Genomic DNA, 16,902 nt, shown 5'->3' with positions numbered 1-16,902 from the left:
GCTGAGGTCAATCTGATTCTGAAAATATTAGTTCCATTCTAAGTTATCTGATTTAATTTTCGATATTTTCCTGCCATTTCCATTTCTTATCCGTCCCGTTTTTAAAAGGCTTGACACATTTTTTTGAGACTTCTGGAACGGGAAGTTATTCCGATTACATCAATCCAAGTCTCAATTATTTCCCGTTAGTTTCCAGATTATTCTTTTGCCCGGGTGCAATGTTTCTCACTATATTTAGACTTGTAATTTCGCGAGTTTTTCACCGATTTTCATAATTATTTTTTCTTGTTCTTTTTTCTTTTAAGATACTTGATATAATCCATGTCACGTGACGATGAATATGAAAGCTTTTATATCTCCATGGGACAGTAGCAGATCTATTTAAGCTTTTATACTACATATGAAAAGCTTATTGTTTCTGTTAAGATTATTGTTAAGCTTTCATATTACATATGAAAGCTTATTGTTTCTGTTAAGATTGTTATTATTAAGCTTTCACATGTATTACATATGAAAGCTTATTGTTTCTGTTAAGATTGTTATTATTAAGCTTTCACATGTATTACATATGAAAGCTTATTGTTTCTGTTAAGATTATTATTATTATTAAGCTTTCATATGTATTACAGAATGGACAGCATATTGCAAGGAACAATGTTCAGTCATTCAGATCGAACAAAAATGGCTGTACCTTGTACACATTACCCTGCAACATTAAGAACCCTATTGTCATCCACATAAAAGAATCATTGCAACATTCGATATAAAAGCCAGAGCGCTGCCGACCAAAATAAATTTCCCACATAGTTCACGCTATGACCCATGTCCGTTTCATTAGACTAGTTAGAGGTTGCTGAGATTCTTCATATAACCAACAGAAGTGACTGTAAATATGAAAACTTTCATATCTGCTTTGCAGACCTAGTTATTAAAGATACATTATGGGAGATAAGATAAAGAGATGGCACTTCTCGCTATAATAGTTAACCAGCGGCTGCCAGGCAGGATACGCCCACATTTTCGAGAGATGGATAGAGAACAAGCTAAAAAAAAGTGATTTTTCGTACAATCAGGGGCCATAATTCAGGAAGTTACGGTCCGATATGCGCGAACATCGAAAGGAACCGAGATCTTTGGGTTATAAACTTATATTTCACGTTTCAACAAAATCGGATAAAAATTGTGACCTCTTTAGGGTCCACAACCTTGAAATACCATATTTTTACGCTATTTGAGAACGAAGGGCGGCAATTTTGCCTGTCAGTTTTGGGCCGATTTTCACGAAATTCGAACTCAGTCGTGTAACGGTGATATAATAATATGGTTTTTTAAATCAGATAAAAATTATGACCTCTATAGGGTCCACAAGCTAAAAACGTGATTCTTCGTATAATCAGGGACCATAATTCGGGAAGTTACGGTCCGATATGCACGAATATCAAAAGGAACCGAGATCTTTGGGTTATAAACTTACATTTCAAGTTTTATCAAAATAGGATTAAAATTGTGACATCTATAGGGTCCACAACCTTGATATACCATATTTTTACACTATTAGAGAAGGAAGGGCGGCCATTTTGTCTGTCAATTTTGGGCCGATTTTCACGAGATTCGAACTCAGCCGTCCTTAGGGTATAACGGTGATATATAATAATACGGTTTTTTTAAATCGGATAAAAATTATGACCTCCTTAGGGTCCACAAGCTAAAAACGCGATTTTTCGTACAATCAGGGGCCATAATTCAGGAAGTTACGGTCCAATATGCGCTAATATCGAAAGGAACCACGATCTTTGGGTTATAAACTTACATTACAAGTTTCAACAAAATCGGATAAAAATTGTGACCTCTATATGGTCCACAACCTTGATATACCATATTTTTATGCTATTTGAGAACGAGAGGCGGCTATTTTGTCTGTCAGTTTTGGGCCGATTTTAACTCAGCCGTCCTTAGGGTGTAACGGTGATATAATAATACGTTTTTTCAAATCAGATAAAAATTATGAACTCTATAGGGTCCACAAGCTAAAAACGCAATTTTTTGTACAATCAGGGGCCATAATTCAGGAAGTTACGGTCCGATATGCGCGAATATCGAAAGGAAACGAGATTTTTGGGTTATTAACGTACATTTCAAGTTTCAACAAAATCGGATAAAAATTGTGACCTCTATAGGGTCCACAACCTTGATATACCATATTTTTACGCTATTTGAGAACGAACGGCGGCCATTTTGTCTGTCAGTTTTGGGCCGATTTTCACGAAATTCCAACACAGCCGTCCTTAGGGTTTAACGGTGATATAATAATACGGTTTTTTAAATCGGATAAAAAATTATGACCTCTATATGGTCCACAAGCTAAAAACGCGATTTTTCGTTCCGATACGCGCGAATATCGAAAGGAACCGAGATCTTTGGGTTATAATCATACATTTCAAGTTTAAACTAAATCGGTTAAAAATTGTGACCTCTACAGTGTTCACAAGCTAAAAACGTGATTTTTCGCACAATCAGGGGCCATAATCCATGAAGTTACAGTCCGATACATGCCAATATCGAAAGGAACCGAGATCGTAGGGTGATAAACCTATATTTCAAGTTTCATTGAAATCGGATAAAAATTGTGACCTGTAGACTGTTCACAAACAATTTTGGACGGACGGACAGGGGCGACGACAATATACGTCCACATGAAAATGTGGGCGTATAAAAACTAGATAGTGTAAAGGTAATTTGCTGAAAATTTCAGTTAAATTGATCCTCTATGAGCCGAGAAAGAAGCGGGTGAAATTTTCGCAGTCTCGGCCATCATTACTAAAATCATTAATATAAACAGCATAGTCTCTATTATCCACTTTTTTAAATTTAATTATCAATGGCCGTTAGCGGCATATAGGAATCTAATCCAGCCAACATCGAAGGCTAGCCTTGACATCGAGAGTTTATTATGGTCTGGATAAGTTAATTAATGTCTAATTGATAATTTAGATAACATTTCAGGCCTAAAGAAAGACTTGTAATAAGCAGATTTTGCTCTTGCATAATGCATGTTTAAGCTTTCATATGTATTACATATGAAAGCTTATTGTTTCTGTTAAGATTATTAAGCTTTCATGTCTATTGCATATGAAAGCTTATTGTTTCTGTTAAGATTATTAAGCTTTTATATGTATTACATATGAAAGCTTGTTGTTTCTGTTAAGATTATTAAGCTTTCATATGTATTACATATGAAAGCTTGTTGTTTCTGTTAAGATTATTATTATTTTTTGTGTGTTTTTCCTGCAAATCTTATATCTCAGAATCTAACCGTAGGATCTTTCTGAAACTTTGACCTACCCCCACCCACCCCCAAGAATGGGTGGTGGCTTTGGAATGAATATATTTTCAAAACGTTTTACTCATCCGAAATCACCGAATTTTACGAACGAATGCATTTGACCTACATTGCTGTAACTTTGTGACTATTTGACCTATTTTACATTCAAACATTTACTTCAAATCTGCAATTTCGGATTTCGAAAATTCGTCGCTGTGATTTCGAACCGGAAGTTGAAACCAACTTGACAACTTCTTTAATAGTTGCACGATTTTCATGAAATTTAGTATGTAAGTAGATCTTACGGATGCGACTTGAAAGATGTCAATAGAAATTTTCTAAATTATCTCCCTTGATGAAATTAAGGATCAAAGTTTTCAAAAAAATCGACGAAATATAGGTCAGATTGCCTTGAAATATTTTTTCTGTACTAGCTAAGACAGTACTGATGTGTACACAAAATATGGAGTTTGTCGAGCGAACCGGAAGTGCCACCATCTCAAAACGTGAAAAATCCATAAGGCTCTTGCAATATTTTACTAACAGACATAAGAGTTAAATTTTCTGAATCCTTGAAGGAAAGCCTGAAAATCAATTGAATTAGAATTTTGATTTAAGTCAACTGATGGACGCCCTTTTGAATTGAAAATGAAAATTAGTGAAAAATCCACATTAATGGGCTTGAAAACATACACAATTGGTCGTGGCTTAGAGAATCTGTCTCATATTACCGAAATTAATACATTTCAGGATAGCCTGGATCATGGTCGAATGTTTGGTATTTGAATATTTCGAAAATTCGAATTGCTCCTTTAGTTTTTGACCGATTTTAATTGGTTTTTTTTTATCTTGTTGAGATTCTTTATATGACCCTTGACATGAGACAGAAAGTGATTGTGAATATGAAAGCTTTCATATCTGCTTAGCAGATCCAGTTATTATTATTTTTTTTGTGTTTTTCCTGCAAATCTTATATCTCAGAATCTAACCGTAGGATCTTTCTGAAACTTTGACCTACCCCCCCCCCCCTCCAAGAATGGGTGGTGGCTTTGGAATGAATATATTTTCAAAACGTTTTACTCATCCGAAATCACCGAATTTTACGAACGAATGCATTTGACCTACATTGCTGTAACTTTGTGACTATTTGACCTATTTTACTATATTTTTTTTTCTTTGAGTACATTAAAACATTAAATTCAAATCTGCAATTTGAGATTTTCGAATTTCGAAAATTCGTCGCTGTGATTTCGAACCGGAAGTTGAAACCAACTTGACAACCTCTTTAATAGTTGCACGATTTTCATAAAATTTAGTATGTAAGTAGATCTCACCGATGCGACTTGAAAGATGTCAATAGAAATTTTCTAAACTATCTCCCCTTGATGAAATTAAGGATCAAGTTTTTCAAAAAAATCGACGAAATATAGGTCAGATTGCCTTGAAATTTTATTTCTGTACTAGCTAAGACAGTACTGACGTGTACACAAAATATGGAGTTTGTCGAGCGAACCGGAAGTGCAGTCATCTCAAAACGTGAAAAATCCATACGGATTTTGCAATATTTTTGTGTTTTTCCTGCAAATCTTATATCTCAGAATCTAACCGTAGGATCTTTCTAAAACTTTGACCTACCCCCCCCCCCCCAAGAATGGGTGGTGGCTTTGAAATGAATATATTTTCAAAACGTTTTACTCATCCGAAATCACCGAATTTTACGAACGAATTCATTTGACCTACATTGCTGTAACTTTGTGACTATTTGACCTATTTTACTAAAATTTTTTGTTTGAGTACATTGAAACATTTACTTCAAATCTGCAATTTCGGATTTTCGAATTTCGAAAATTCGTCGCTGTGATTTCGAACCGGAAATTGAAACCAACTTGACAACTTCTTTAATAGTTGCACGATTTTCAAGAAATTTAGTATGTAAGTAGATCTTACGGATGCGACTTGAAAGATGTCATTAGAAATTTTCTAAATTATCTCCCCTTGATGAAATTAATGATCAAGGTTTTCAAAAAAATCGACGAAATATAGGTCAGATTGCCTTGAAATTTTTTTCTGTACTAGCTAAGACAGTACTGATGTGTACACAAAATATGGAGTTTGTCGAGCGAACCGGAAGTGCCACCATCTCAAAACGTGAAAAATCCATAAGGCTTTTGCAATATTTTACTTACAGACATAAGATTTAAATTTTCTGAATCCTTGAAGAAAAGCCTAAAAATCTATCGGATTAGAATTTTGATTTAGGTCAACTGATGGACGCAATTTTGAATTGAATATGAAAATTAGTGAAAAATCCACATTAATGGGCTTGAAAACATACACAATTGGTCATGTCTCCTATTACATTTCAGGATAGCCTGGATCATGGTCGAATGTTTGGTATTTGAATATTTCAAAAATTCGAATTTCGCCTTTGATGTTTTCCGTGCCGACAAGGTTGTTTTCGAGTTTAGCTGGTTTTGACTTCGCGCATGCGCTGCGCTGGGACCAAAGGTACCATGAGTACCAACTTCCGGCGAGGAACTGTTCTTGGCACGGCTCCAGGTCACCTGCTTCCATAAGGGGAAAAAAAGTGGAATTTCGCCGCGACACCGGGACCGATTGCCCGAAAACCATGAAATTTGGACACAATACGCCCATTACCACCCCGGACTCTGTGCTTTACTCCCATTTTGATCCCATTAAAAAAAAGAGTTTTAGCAAAGAAACGATTTTCGGAATTTAATATTGGTTTTAATTAATTTTGAAATTGCAAATGCAAAGAGATTTTATCGCCTCTTCCATATCTGATAGGTATTAGTACTATACACATTATCCTTAAAAGACAATTTTTTAAAATGACCGCAACGATGTATCGACACTAGAAACCGAAATCGCCTATTTTGACCTTTTTTGACTGCTGAGGCATCCTTCTGGTGGTCCAAATCTCTGGAATTTCTAGCGGTTGGCTGCACCGCGATGATATTTATCACATATTAAAAGGAGAAAATGCTCAGATATCAAGAACAATAAAAATTCGATAAAATACGGCAATTTTTTAAGCAAAAAAACTTTGATGGGTGGGGGTGGGTTTCGAATTTATTTTCAACGTTCTCGGAATTCCACACTCTTCTATTTTCAATATGTGATAGCTTGAATCCCAAGGTACATTCTGTGCAAATTTGAAGGCAATCGGACCACCGGAACGTTGCCTGGGCAGAGCAAATCAACCCGGCCCGGTCGCGAAAATTTGCTCATTCTTCAACTTTATTATAATATTGTATTATGACCGCCATCTTAGATCCCTCCGGGTCCCCGATCCACCGTCACTTACCAAACCACTCCGAAATATACCCAAAATCCCAAAATCGACCGTAATTTCTTTTGACTTTGCGCATGCGCCACGCTGGAACCAAAGGTACCATGACTACCAAATTCCGGCGAGGTACTTTTCACGTTGGTACCTAGGTTCCCTGAAAAATTCAAGGCGATACCTGCATTCGTTTAGGTCGTTTGTTCTTCAGACGGTTCCTGCCGTTCGGATTTTTCCGCCATTTACGGAACCAAAGGTACCATGAGTACCAAATTCCGGCGAGGAACTTTTCACGTTGGTACCCATTTCCCATTTAGTACCTCTATACAAAACATATAGACTCATGAGTTAAGCTGTGCTGTTTAACAGAAACCTAGGCAAATCAATACGCTTCACTGTAAACACTGTAAATTTAAAGTCAATCGGGTGCTAATTTTGTTTTCTTGATAATCCTACAGATTTTTTAAAAGAGCTCAATGGCCACAACTCTGGCAGTAATTATCATAAATTTTTGAAAATCAATACACACTGAGTGTGCATTTTAAGTAAATTTGGTAATGACTTTAGAGCCTCTAGAGCTTTTACAAGTAATTGTTGATGCCGGACAGATGAACGGATGGATGGACCGACAGGCAGTTGGGTTGACACCAATATAGGACCATATTTCAATGTGGCCCTAAAAAGGTTATTCTTATTTCCTCTAGAAAAACCAAAATGACTGCATATGTGGTTCAAAAATTTTCTTTTTCCAAAATTTTAAGATTTGAAATTTTAAACAAAACATCTTTTCCTTGATTCAAGTTGGTATTATTTTATGAACATGCCAAATAACATAAAATCCAATTGCAGTATAGGACACTTGTTTACAAAGTATAGGTTTAAAATAATGCAACACTTATTTCTATAGGGGTCATAATTTCCCTTGCAAAATGAACATCACCAAATTGTCTAGTACTTTCATGATAAATTCACAAAATCATTAAATAATTTTGCAGTGGGATATCCAGGTTTTTTTTTTACTAACATCCAAATATCTATAGTTTCCACAGAAAGGTAATTTAATAGTATTGCTACATGTACATGTCATCCACTATACCATGGTTTCATCCATAGGGGAGACAAATATTCAAATAATACACCCTTGATGATTGTGCTATTTTTGTAGACCAATCAAAGAAATACATAAAAACTGACATAAAAACATATATATTTCCCATCAAAAGGATGTTTTAGAATATACCCTTGGGTGCATGTCTCTTCTTTTATATAAAAGTTCTTGCAATATTTCAAATAATCTATTTAAAAAAACCCCACAATATTGTTGTGAACATAAACAGTGAAGCTAAGACTGGTTTGTAGAATCAAACTACCATCAAGGGCAGATAATTTGAATATGTGAACACCCCATAGACGAACCCAGTGTATAGTGGAGTGGATAATAATGAGACTACTGAGGATACCAAGAGATTTGTATGTTAATAAATTATATATGGAATTTGGAAATTGTTTAACTTTTCCATTTAGTTGAAACCCAAATATTTACAATGCATAATTTCGAAATATACACCATTGAAATTTGGAAGGGTTGGATGAATAGTGATCATGCATGATGAGATCAAAATATTTGTGCCAATCTGAGTACCAATCACACCTATTCCCCCAATACTATATATATGTAGGCAGCATTAGAAGTGTAAAATTAGTTTTTTCAATTACAGGTAGTCATTTTGAAAGAATTCCTATATATAACACCAACACCGTACAGCCAGCAACAGCTTTAACATACGTTCAGTTATTTTTTAAATTGACAATATTGTCTAAATTGAGACCCCAACAAATGTCACAAAATGATGAACTGTAAGGGTCAATTGCAAATAGAATTATAAATCAATTTTAGATCTGGCTCGAATTTTGTTTTGTATGTCAATTGCCATTTTAGGAATGAAATGAAATGAAATGAAATGGAGTTTAACGTCCTACTGTTCTGCTCCTAACCTGGGCTAATGAAGACGGGCATACGCCGTACAGTGTGCTATGAGGGAAATTTTGCCCGGACAGCGGCACTACGGCCTACTCTAATATCGAATTCCAACTGCCAAGGGATCTTTTACGTGCACGCCAATGTGTACACGGGACCTCGGTTTTTCGTCCCATCCGAACGACTAGACAGCTTTCCTTGTCAGCCCCTCCGTCCTGCATCACTGACAAGGGAGAACCACGCCGGAAAATCTGGATGAACTTTCTCGGCCAATGCAGGGATCGAACATCCGACCTCCAGGCTAGCAAGCTAGCGTCTTACCCACTTAGCCACGTGATCCCCATTTTAGGAATGACCTATACCGTTTATATAAATATAATTGTGTTCAAACTTTCAGATATTTAATTAATGGATTAGTTAGGGTGGACAAACAACACAATATGGAAAATCTATTTCATAAATAATGTAACTATATATATTATTTCGAAAATCTATTACACTTGTGTTCGTAAGCAAGATAACATAATATATCAAATAACTTATCCGAAACAGATTCTCTATCAGTATATATTATAAGACCAGGTACATGTACATTTGACAAACAGACTTAGACACCTTGTCCCTCTCATTTCATTTCTTTAATTTTCTCCAAGATCAACTCTTTTCTCTATACAATTTGTCACTTGCCATTTGTCTGTATTGTCCTTTCTAACAAGACGTTTATACCACAATAATCTAGGATATCCATCGTATCACTGACAGACCAAATGACACAATCTGTTTCAGTGCAATTTAATAATTGTCACATAATTTTATGGAATACAATTACTGTTTACTACAAATTTACATTGAAACTTGGATTCATTTCAGACATATATACCTTATCAAGCAAGTGATACCATTATACAAAGAGACCCACGATGGATCAGTGATAAAGACGCTTACTCCGGAGTCCCAAACTGGAGTTGGTTGAGACAGTTACTCAGATTTTTACGTTGTCTAGTTGTTTGGATAGTACCAAAAACTGTTGTCCCGAGCTTTGTGGTGGGGTGGCCTTATGTTTGCACTTTGAATTATGAGGTTTGTCATGGAGTCAAGTTAGTGGCGCGGGTTTCAATCCCAAGCTTTTGTGTGACTAAGAGTAAGGTCGTCTGATCAACTTTGTGGGTTTTTTTGGGCCCTCCGCTTTCCTCTCAATGCTAAAAACCCTTAGACACAAGTGAATTATGGAAATATACTGAGCACCATGGAAAACGCATCACTTTTTTTCCCAAATATTTTATTACTAGGTGGTTTTGTATGTATAATATTATGCAATACTATGAACTATTGTTTCACACAATGCCCAAAACGCAAAAAATATCGGCCCGTGTGCACAAAAAAAATTGCACGAGATGCACAGGAAAAACCCAATATTCACGTGCAGCATTGTGTGTGAGCCCTTTAAAAGCATGTTTTCAATGTGCAGTACATGAACTGTGAAACGTCAATCTGTCGTAATTTGTTGTTGGACGTGTGAAGGAATCGAGCTAGAGATGCCAAGACTTACTGAAAATCAACGGAATGAAGCCATGGGAATGTCCCCGGCTGGTATGTCTACACGTGCTATTGCCAGACACTTCAATTGTCATCAGTCCACTAATGTAAGGTTGGTGGAACGTGTTCGAGTTACTGGATCAACACGTGACCGTCAACGTCCTGATCCACAACGCGTTACAACCCAGACTCAAGACCGCTACATCCGGGTCACTCATCTGCGTGACAGATTCCGCCCAGCGACTCAAACAAGGACACCAGACATGGAGAAGAGTAGACTGGCAAAGTGTGCTCTTCAGTGATGAGAGTCACTTTCATCTTTATCACGCCGTCTGTATCGGAGACCACAGATGCACACCATTGCTGCTTTAGAAGCTGCTCTTGTCCAAGAATGGAACAATTTGCCCCAGGCCTTCTTTCAAACATTGGTTAATTCCATGCGACGTCGCTGCACAGCGTGCGTAAGAGCCCGTGGAGGACACACGCGCTACTGACATCTGTGTCGTACTTTTGGTTTTGACCCCTCTGACTTTGTACCGTTGATTACAGATTAAACATCCATAAGTGTACAAATGTGTTGTTATTGATGTGTTCCCATTTGAATATTGTTCACAATAAGAAGCAAAATAAATAAGATATGTTTACAGGATCATTTTGTTATACGAAAAACTAAGTGATGCGTTTTCCATGGCGCTCTGTATAAAATTCTACCATATTACGTTTGTCTAGAAATGCAATAATTTGTATCAAGTGGACATACCCCCTCCCCCCTTTCCATTATAAATATGTAAAAACAAAAGGAATTTGCATAGCTAATGATGACCAATCTGAGGCATGAGAATAATTACTCCCATCTTGGCATCACACTAAAATGATATGATTTTACAATATATATTTAGTAAAGTAACGATGTGTCAATGACATTTGTAATAAATATCTAATTTCTCATGGTTTAATCCACACCAATATGTATTTACTTTGATTATTTCAAATGTAAGTAAGAAAACAAAAAATAAAAATACCAATGCAGGATAATCACTTGACCTTGATTCAATAATTATTCAACGAGAATAAAATGATGACTGGCTTACATGTATTACATAGTGAGCATCCCGGATAAAATAAATTTCAATTCAACATATCTTTGTAAATAATAATGTAATTGAGCCATTCTTGGATAGATATTGTAGATTGCACGTGATTCTGATTACCCTTAAATGACACACTGGTACCTTAATGGCATGTCCCCGACAGAATGGACATCATTAATTGCATGATGGATGCTAGTAAATCCTAGTTGAAACGTCACTCAGTAATAAAAAGTACTTGTCTTCCATAGAACTGTGTTTAACATCAATCTATGACCCTTTTCAATTTTCTAATACTGAATGGTATTTTAATGTCAACCCTCACTTCAAATAAAATTGCAATTAATAAAATACGGACACAGTGTAATGGCCTACATAAAGGATACTCACAGATTGTTGATCACAATGGAGTCGACAGGGGCATACATTATGTTGTATTATGAAGATCGAGACCTTACGCGTGGAAATTGTATTATATGATGGTATTACTTTCTGTAACCACAACTGACTACACATCTATAAATGTCACTGATTTCTCTTCAAAATCTTCAACCAAATGATCCACTTCAATAGCATCATTCTCTGAATCATACTGCACGTTATATACAGCTCCTTTATGACCATCAACACCACGGACAAGTTGAAGTACCGTCCCATCATACCACTTGGCTATGCCTAAAAGAAATCATATGAAATTACAAAGAGAGAGAGAGAGAGAGAGAGAGAGAGCGAGAGAAATGGGTTTAATGTCCATTCGACACAAACTAGGTCATTTCGGGACTAACATATGGTTTAATTTTATTTAAATAATTTGCTTGCGCAGTGGGAGGAAACCGGAGGATCAGGAGAAACCCCACGAGGTTGGACAGGCGACCCTACTCCTTGTCACGTACAACCGGGGAATCGAAACCATGCCAGTTGACTCAATGACAGGCCTTATGACACAGCGCACCTGCTAACCATTCGGCCATCCAAACCCCCCGAAATTACAAAGAAGATTTGGTGCAATGTGATATGTATTGGGTGTTTGAAAAGATTAAGCATACACTCCCTGGAATTAAATAATCTGACTAAACAGTTGGAATACAAAAATATAGACAACATGCTAAACTATTTGTCCATTGTATCAGCCACTTCAAATGAACAGCAACGAAACTCTGGACAGCTGCGTTTAATATAAAGAATGTACATTGTTACTTACCCGAAGCTTCATCAACAAAAACTTGTGTGATATCCGACGTCCAACTAAATGTGGATGTATGACACGATTAGATGATGGCCATCTTGGCAATACAGTAGCGTTATTGGATGTTGATAGTATTGGAGACTCAGAGGTTACAGATCCCTGTGCAATATGTGTACTGGCATGTGCTTTTGACTGGTTTCGATTTGAAGAACAAAACTGAAATAGAAATAAATATCAGTTATATTTTTATATAATTTGAGACCTTTGTAGTTTTATGCCCATTCACAAATAAATAATTATAACGTTTACAAAATCAATTTTACAGTATCTGAAATGTATGTTAGTAAATGTTTATATTAGATTATATGATAAAGAATAGCATGTACCCAATTGCCAGGTTCGCGAATTCCAGGAATCTTTCCATATCTCGGAACAGCTAATTCTGGCAAAAGACATTTAAAATAAAATGCTTTAAGTTTTGGAAGCATAGATGTTTGCCATAAATTTTCGTCTCGAGGAACACGCTGAACATGTAGCTGGTGTGGATTGGTAGCTTGCACTACTAAATCAGCCCAATTTAGATTAAAAATGTTCAATTGTCCCTGGATCTGAAAGAAATATTTATGGCTTGTCTTCAGTTGTAGTTTTCCATTGACAACAGCTAGGCAGAAATTTTGAACAGATTTGGCAGCTTCTGTAAAGGTAAGTTTTTTTTATTCTGCAGCAAGTTCTTAACCTCCAGTAGGCCTTGTTGTCCATCTGTAGCTGATGTTATAAGACCATCGGTACTAGCAGCAAGTAATGGATAGTTATCATCAATGCATAAGCCTTTAGGCTCAACCGAAACAGGATCACCTTGTGAAGATTTAAGGGCTTTGTATTCAACTATTGTGGCAGCCTCTGATGCAAGTCCTACAGATGTGAATTTGTTGCCTTGAAAAGTCCCATACAGAAGTCGTTTTATTATGGGCTGAATTGGGATATGGGTGTTGCGTTTTATAAGATCCCCAAAGTTTGATGAGGTCAGTCTTTTCCTCCTCTCACTTTGCCACAAATGAGACCGAGATTGAGCATTGGTGCTTTCTTCAATTGCCTTTTTGGCTTCAGCACCAATGTTTAAATGGCTCAGTACAAAAGCAGTCATTCTTGCATTCAACTCATCTGGACTAACATCAGGAACCACATCAATTGCTACTGGTCCATATTCCTCTTGAGCCTTTTGAGAAGCACTAACTTTGTTTTTTGCATTTTTTTTTTCTTCCATCGTCTTGCTTTTTGCACAGGTCTTGCTGCTAGCATCCTAGTCTGCTAGATTTTTCTTTTCTCTAGCCTGGAGGTCGGGTGTTCGATCCCTGCATTGGCCGAGAAAGTTCATCCAGATTTTCCGGCGTGGTTCTCCCTTGTCAGTGATGCAGGACGGAGGGGCTGACAAGGAAAGCTGTCTAGTCGTTCGGATGGGACGAAAAACCGAGGTCCCGTGTACACATTGGCGTGCACGTAAAAGATCCCTTGGCAGTTGGAATTCGATATAAGAGTAGGCCGTAGTGCCGCTGTCCGGGCAAAATTTCCCTCATAGCACACTGTATGGCGTATGCCCGTCTTCATTAGCCCAGCTTAGGAGCAGAACAGTAGGACGTTAAACTCCATTTCATTTCATTTCATTTCTTTTCTCTAGCATCATATAATACAGTGAATGCAGTTGTTGGGTCTGTATTGGTCACTTTTTTCCACACAGTAGGAGACCAAGCAACACCTAGATTTTGTCGAAGCGCTCCACCATAGCATCTTGCATGCCACAAGCCCCGTTGACATCTGTTGAAGAATTTACCACCGTCAAACTTGGCTCGGACATTCATCCACGCTACAGCCAGATTGGTTGTAAAATTTCCAAAAAGCCTTGATGATTTTGATGCTACTCGTTGTAGAATTGGTCTAACATCATCAATGATTTCTTTCTCAATAGAGGTAAGGGTTGTTCCTGATATTGCTATTCGAGAATGATCTTGTGATAACAATGAGGATCCATCTGTCCAGAATGCATGTTTGTTATTAAGTACTTGGATCACCATTTCATTTTCTTCTGTTTCATGATATTGGCTTTCTGTGCTGCTCATCAAAGTTGGTTGTTGCTGGTCATTTGGTATTCTTTTACTGAACTCTGAGCAGTGTGATAATTTGGCTTTTATCTTAATTGGAAGTTTACGATTTTTGAAGGCATACCTACCAAAAGCTTTGTTGAAAGTACGCCTGGCTCTCTTTCTGGAGACACCCATCTTGAAATGTCAGGTACCAGAGACTTGGTCAATGACGAGCAAAGCAAAATCCAAGAAACAATGTTTAGTAGTATAGCGAGGTCATTCCTCAACTGACTAGAACAAACAATTATTTCTAAGACTCGGTCTGCCCGGAGATGCATAAATCAAGCCCTAGCAAGAAAATCTGTTTCTTCTTAGTGGTAGTGGAGGTAGTCCTTCAGACGCTACTAGAGACTTGATCAATGACGAGCAAGACAAAATCCAAGAAACAATGTTTAGTAGTATAGCGAGGTCATTCCTCAACTGACTTTAACAAACAATTATTTCTAAGACTCGGTCTGCCCGGAGATGCATAAATCAAGCCCTAGCAAGAAAATCTGTTTCTTCTTAGTGGTAGCGGAGGTAGTGCTTCAGACGCTACTAGCGAGGTCATTCCTCAACTGACTTTAACAAACAATTATTTCTGAGAATCGGTCTGCCCAGAGATACATAAATCAAGCCCTAGCAAGAAAAGCTGTTTCTTCTCGGTGGTACTGTTTGTGGTCGGTACAATGTACTACCAGCAATCCTTCTTTATTTGCTCACAGATTACTTTCAACCAAGCCTCAGCAAGTAGAGGACAAGGATGAATGCCATCTTTGTACAGTGTAAAGTTGTAGTAGGCTCTTGTCTTGGCCACTACCCCAGGTTTCGATTTGTATTTAGAAGTCCTGTAGAGATTCAAAGAAAATTGAGGTGAACGATGGATGTTAGAATCGTTCAGAGCTCGAATATGTTTATTTATTGCCAAAACCTGAGTTTGTAATTGTAGGTCTTGGGCATCGAACTGTGATGGTTCTTTGTGTTTTTTCTTAGAATTCCAGGATTTGATCGAATATACTGGTGTCTCCAAAAAGGTCAGTTTACATACAGGATATTCGTTGAGGATATCTGTAAGTTCTTTGTGTAGTTGAAAAATGTCCTCAAGAATACTGTCGTCCGTGGACGTTAAACTGATACAACCAGACTTTGTTTTTGATGTTAGATCACAGGTACCGAGCCAGACGTACAGCCAAATGTCTCCCAGGTCTCTTACCACACGACGTATATTTTGCTTAAGCCAATCAACACCCTGTTTAGTTGTTCTTCCCTCTCGGTGTCTCCAAATAATTTCGTGTTGAAAGGGGGTGGAAACTTGGTCCTGCAAATACCGACCTTTGCTGTCCGAAAGAATGACAAGAGTTAATTTCCTCTGTCCATCTGGAGGTGATGTATCCTTTTTGATATATTTTTTCAAGGAATTTAAACTCATTGGTTACAATTATAATTTAAAAAGAAAATGTAATGGGTAGACTATATATATCAATGAAAAGTTTACCTGAAATAAATCACACGCGAAATTTGATATTATAATAAGAAAAATAATATAATTATTATAATAATAATAATGTTTACAAATACAATAAGAATCACAACAAACCAGGCCTTAAATAAAATAAGACACAAAATAATTTATTTAATAATATATTATAGCAAGGCTAAGCTTAATAAATTTAGCTTAGAAAATTCCAATAAAATATAGCGCTGAAAAAAATTGGTATAGTCAATTGATAGCTTTAAATTCAAACTATTCAGGAAGAGATTAAGCAAATAAATGAATAAGCTTACTGGCGTGTTCAGCACGTGCTACCTTCGGCGTTCCGTAGTCGCAAACAAAATACAAAATAACCCATTAATCAATTATTTTTTTCGCGATGGATACCACCACAATATAAGTTTCAATACAGTAATGCAGTCTGTACTTACCAATATATAAAACAAAATTCTTCAAAATATTCTTCAAAACTTTTTACAAAATTCCACATCTCCAGAGATCGATATCCCGATCACGAATGACATCGATGCTATCTGATGCTGTAATACATTTCAAATTTTATCGTAACAAAATATTCCCCAAGAAATATTCACAAAATAAAGTTTTTGTCAATTTTGTCAATTGATGACATTTGGAGGCCGAATGACACCTTCCGGGAGTTCTACAGCGAATCGCAATAGTACAGATCGACCAATTTAAATTCAATAAGTTACACTTCAGCAACAATTTATTATATATGCAACATACTCTTACTGATATGTGTCAAAGAGTATGACACATAATATGACACATATTAAGACACATATTAAGGTAAATTATAAAACTGAGCTAAAAAATACTTTAACGCGGAGTAATGCTCATAGATGGTGAAGGTCA

General features: G+C 36.7%; 1 long non-coding RNA gene across 1 annotated transcript in view; it reads right to left on the bottom strand.

The window, feature by feature from the left end:
• The window catches only part of LOC126819661 (uncharacterized), a 39,606-nt gene extending 23,047 nt beyond the window's left edge, over positions 1-16,559 (bottom strand). Inside the window, exons 1-3 of the long non-coding RNA XR_007679717.2 lie at positions 16,458-16,559; positions 12,433-12,633; positions 11,622-11,906 (exon numbers count right to left, since the gene is read on the bottom strand). This is a non-coding gene — a long non-coding RNA (uncharacterized LOC126819661). The remainder of the gene's footprint in view (positions 1-11,621; positions 11,907-12,432; positions 12,634-16,457) is intronic.
• Between the last annotated feature and the right edge of the window lie 343 nt (positions 16,560-16,902).

The sequence above is a fragment of the Patella vulgata genome, chromosome 4, assembly GCF_932274485.2.
Source record: "Patella vulgata chromosome 4, xgPatVulg1.2, whole genome shotgun sequence".
In the NCBI taxonomy this organism is placed as follows: Eukaryota; Metazoa; Mollusca; class Gastropoda; family Patellidae; genus Patella; species Patella vulgata.
The sequence above is the reverse complement of the archived record's forward strand: the minus strand, read 5'-3'. Positions and strand labels throughout refer to the sequence as shown.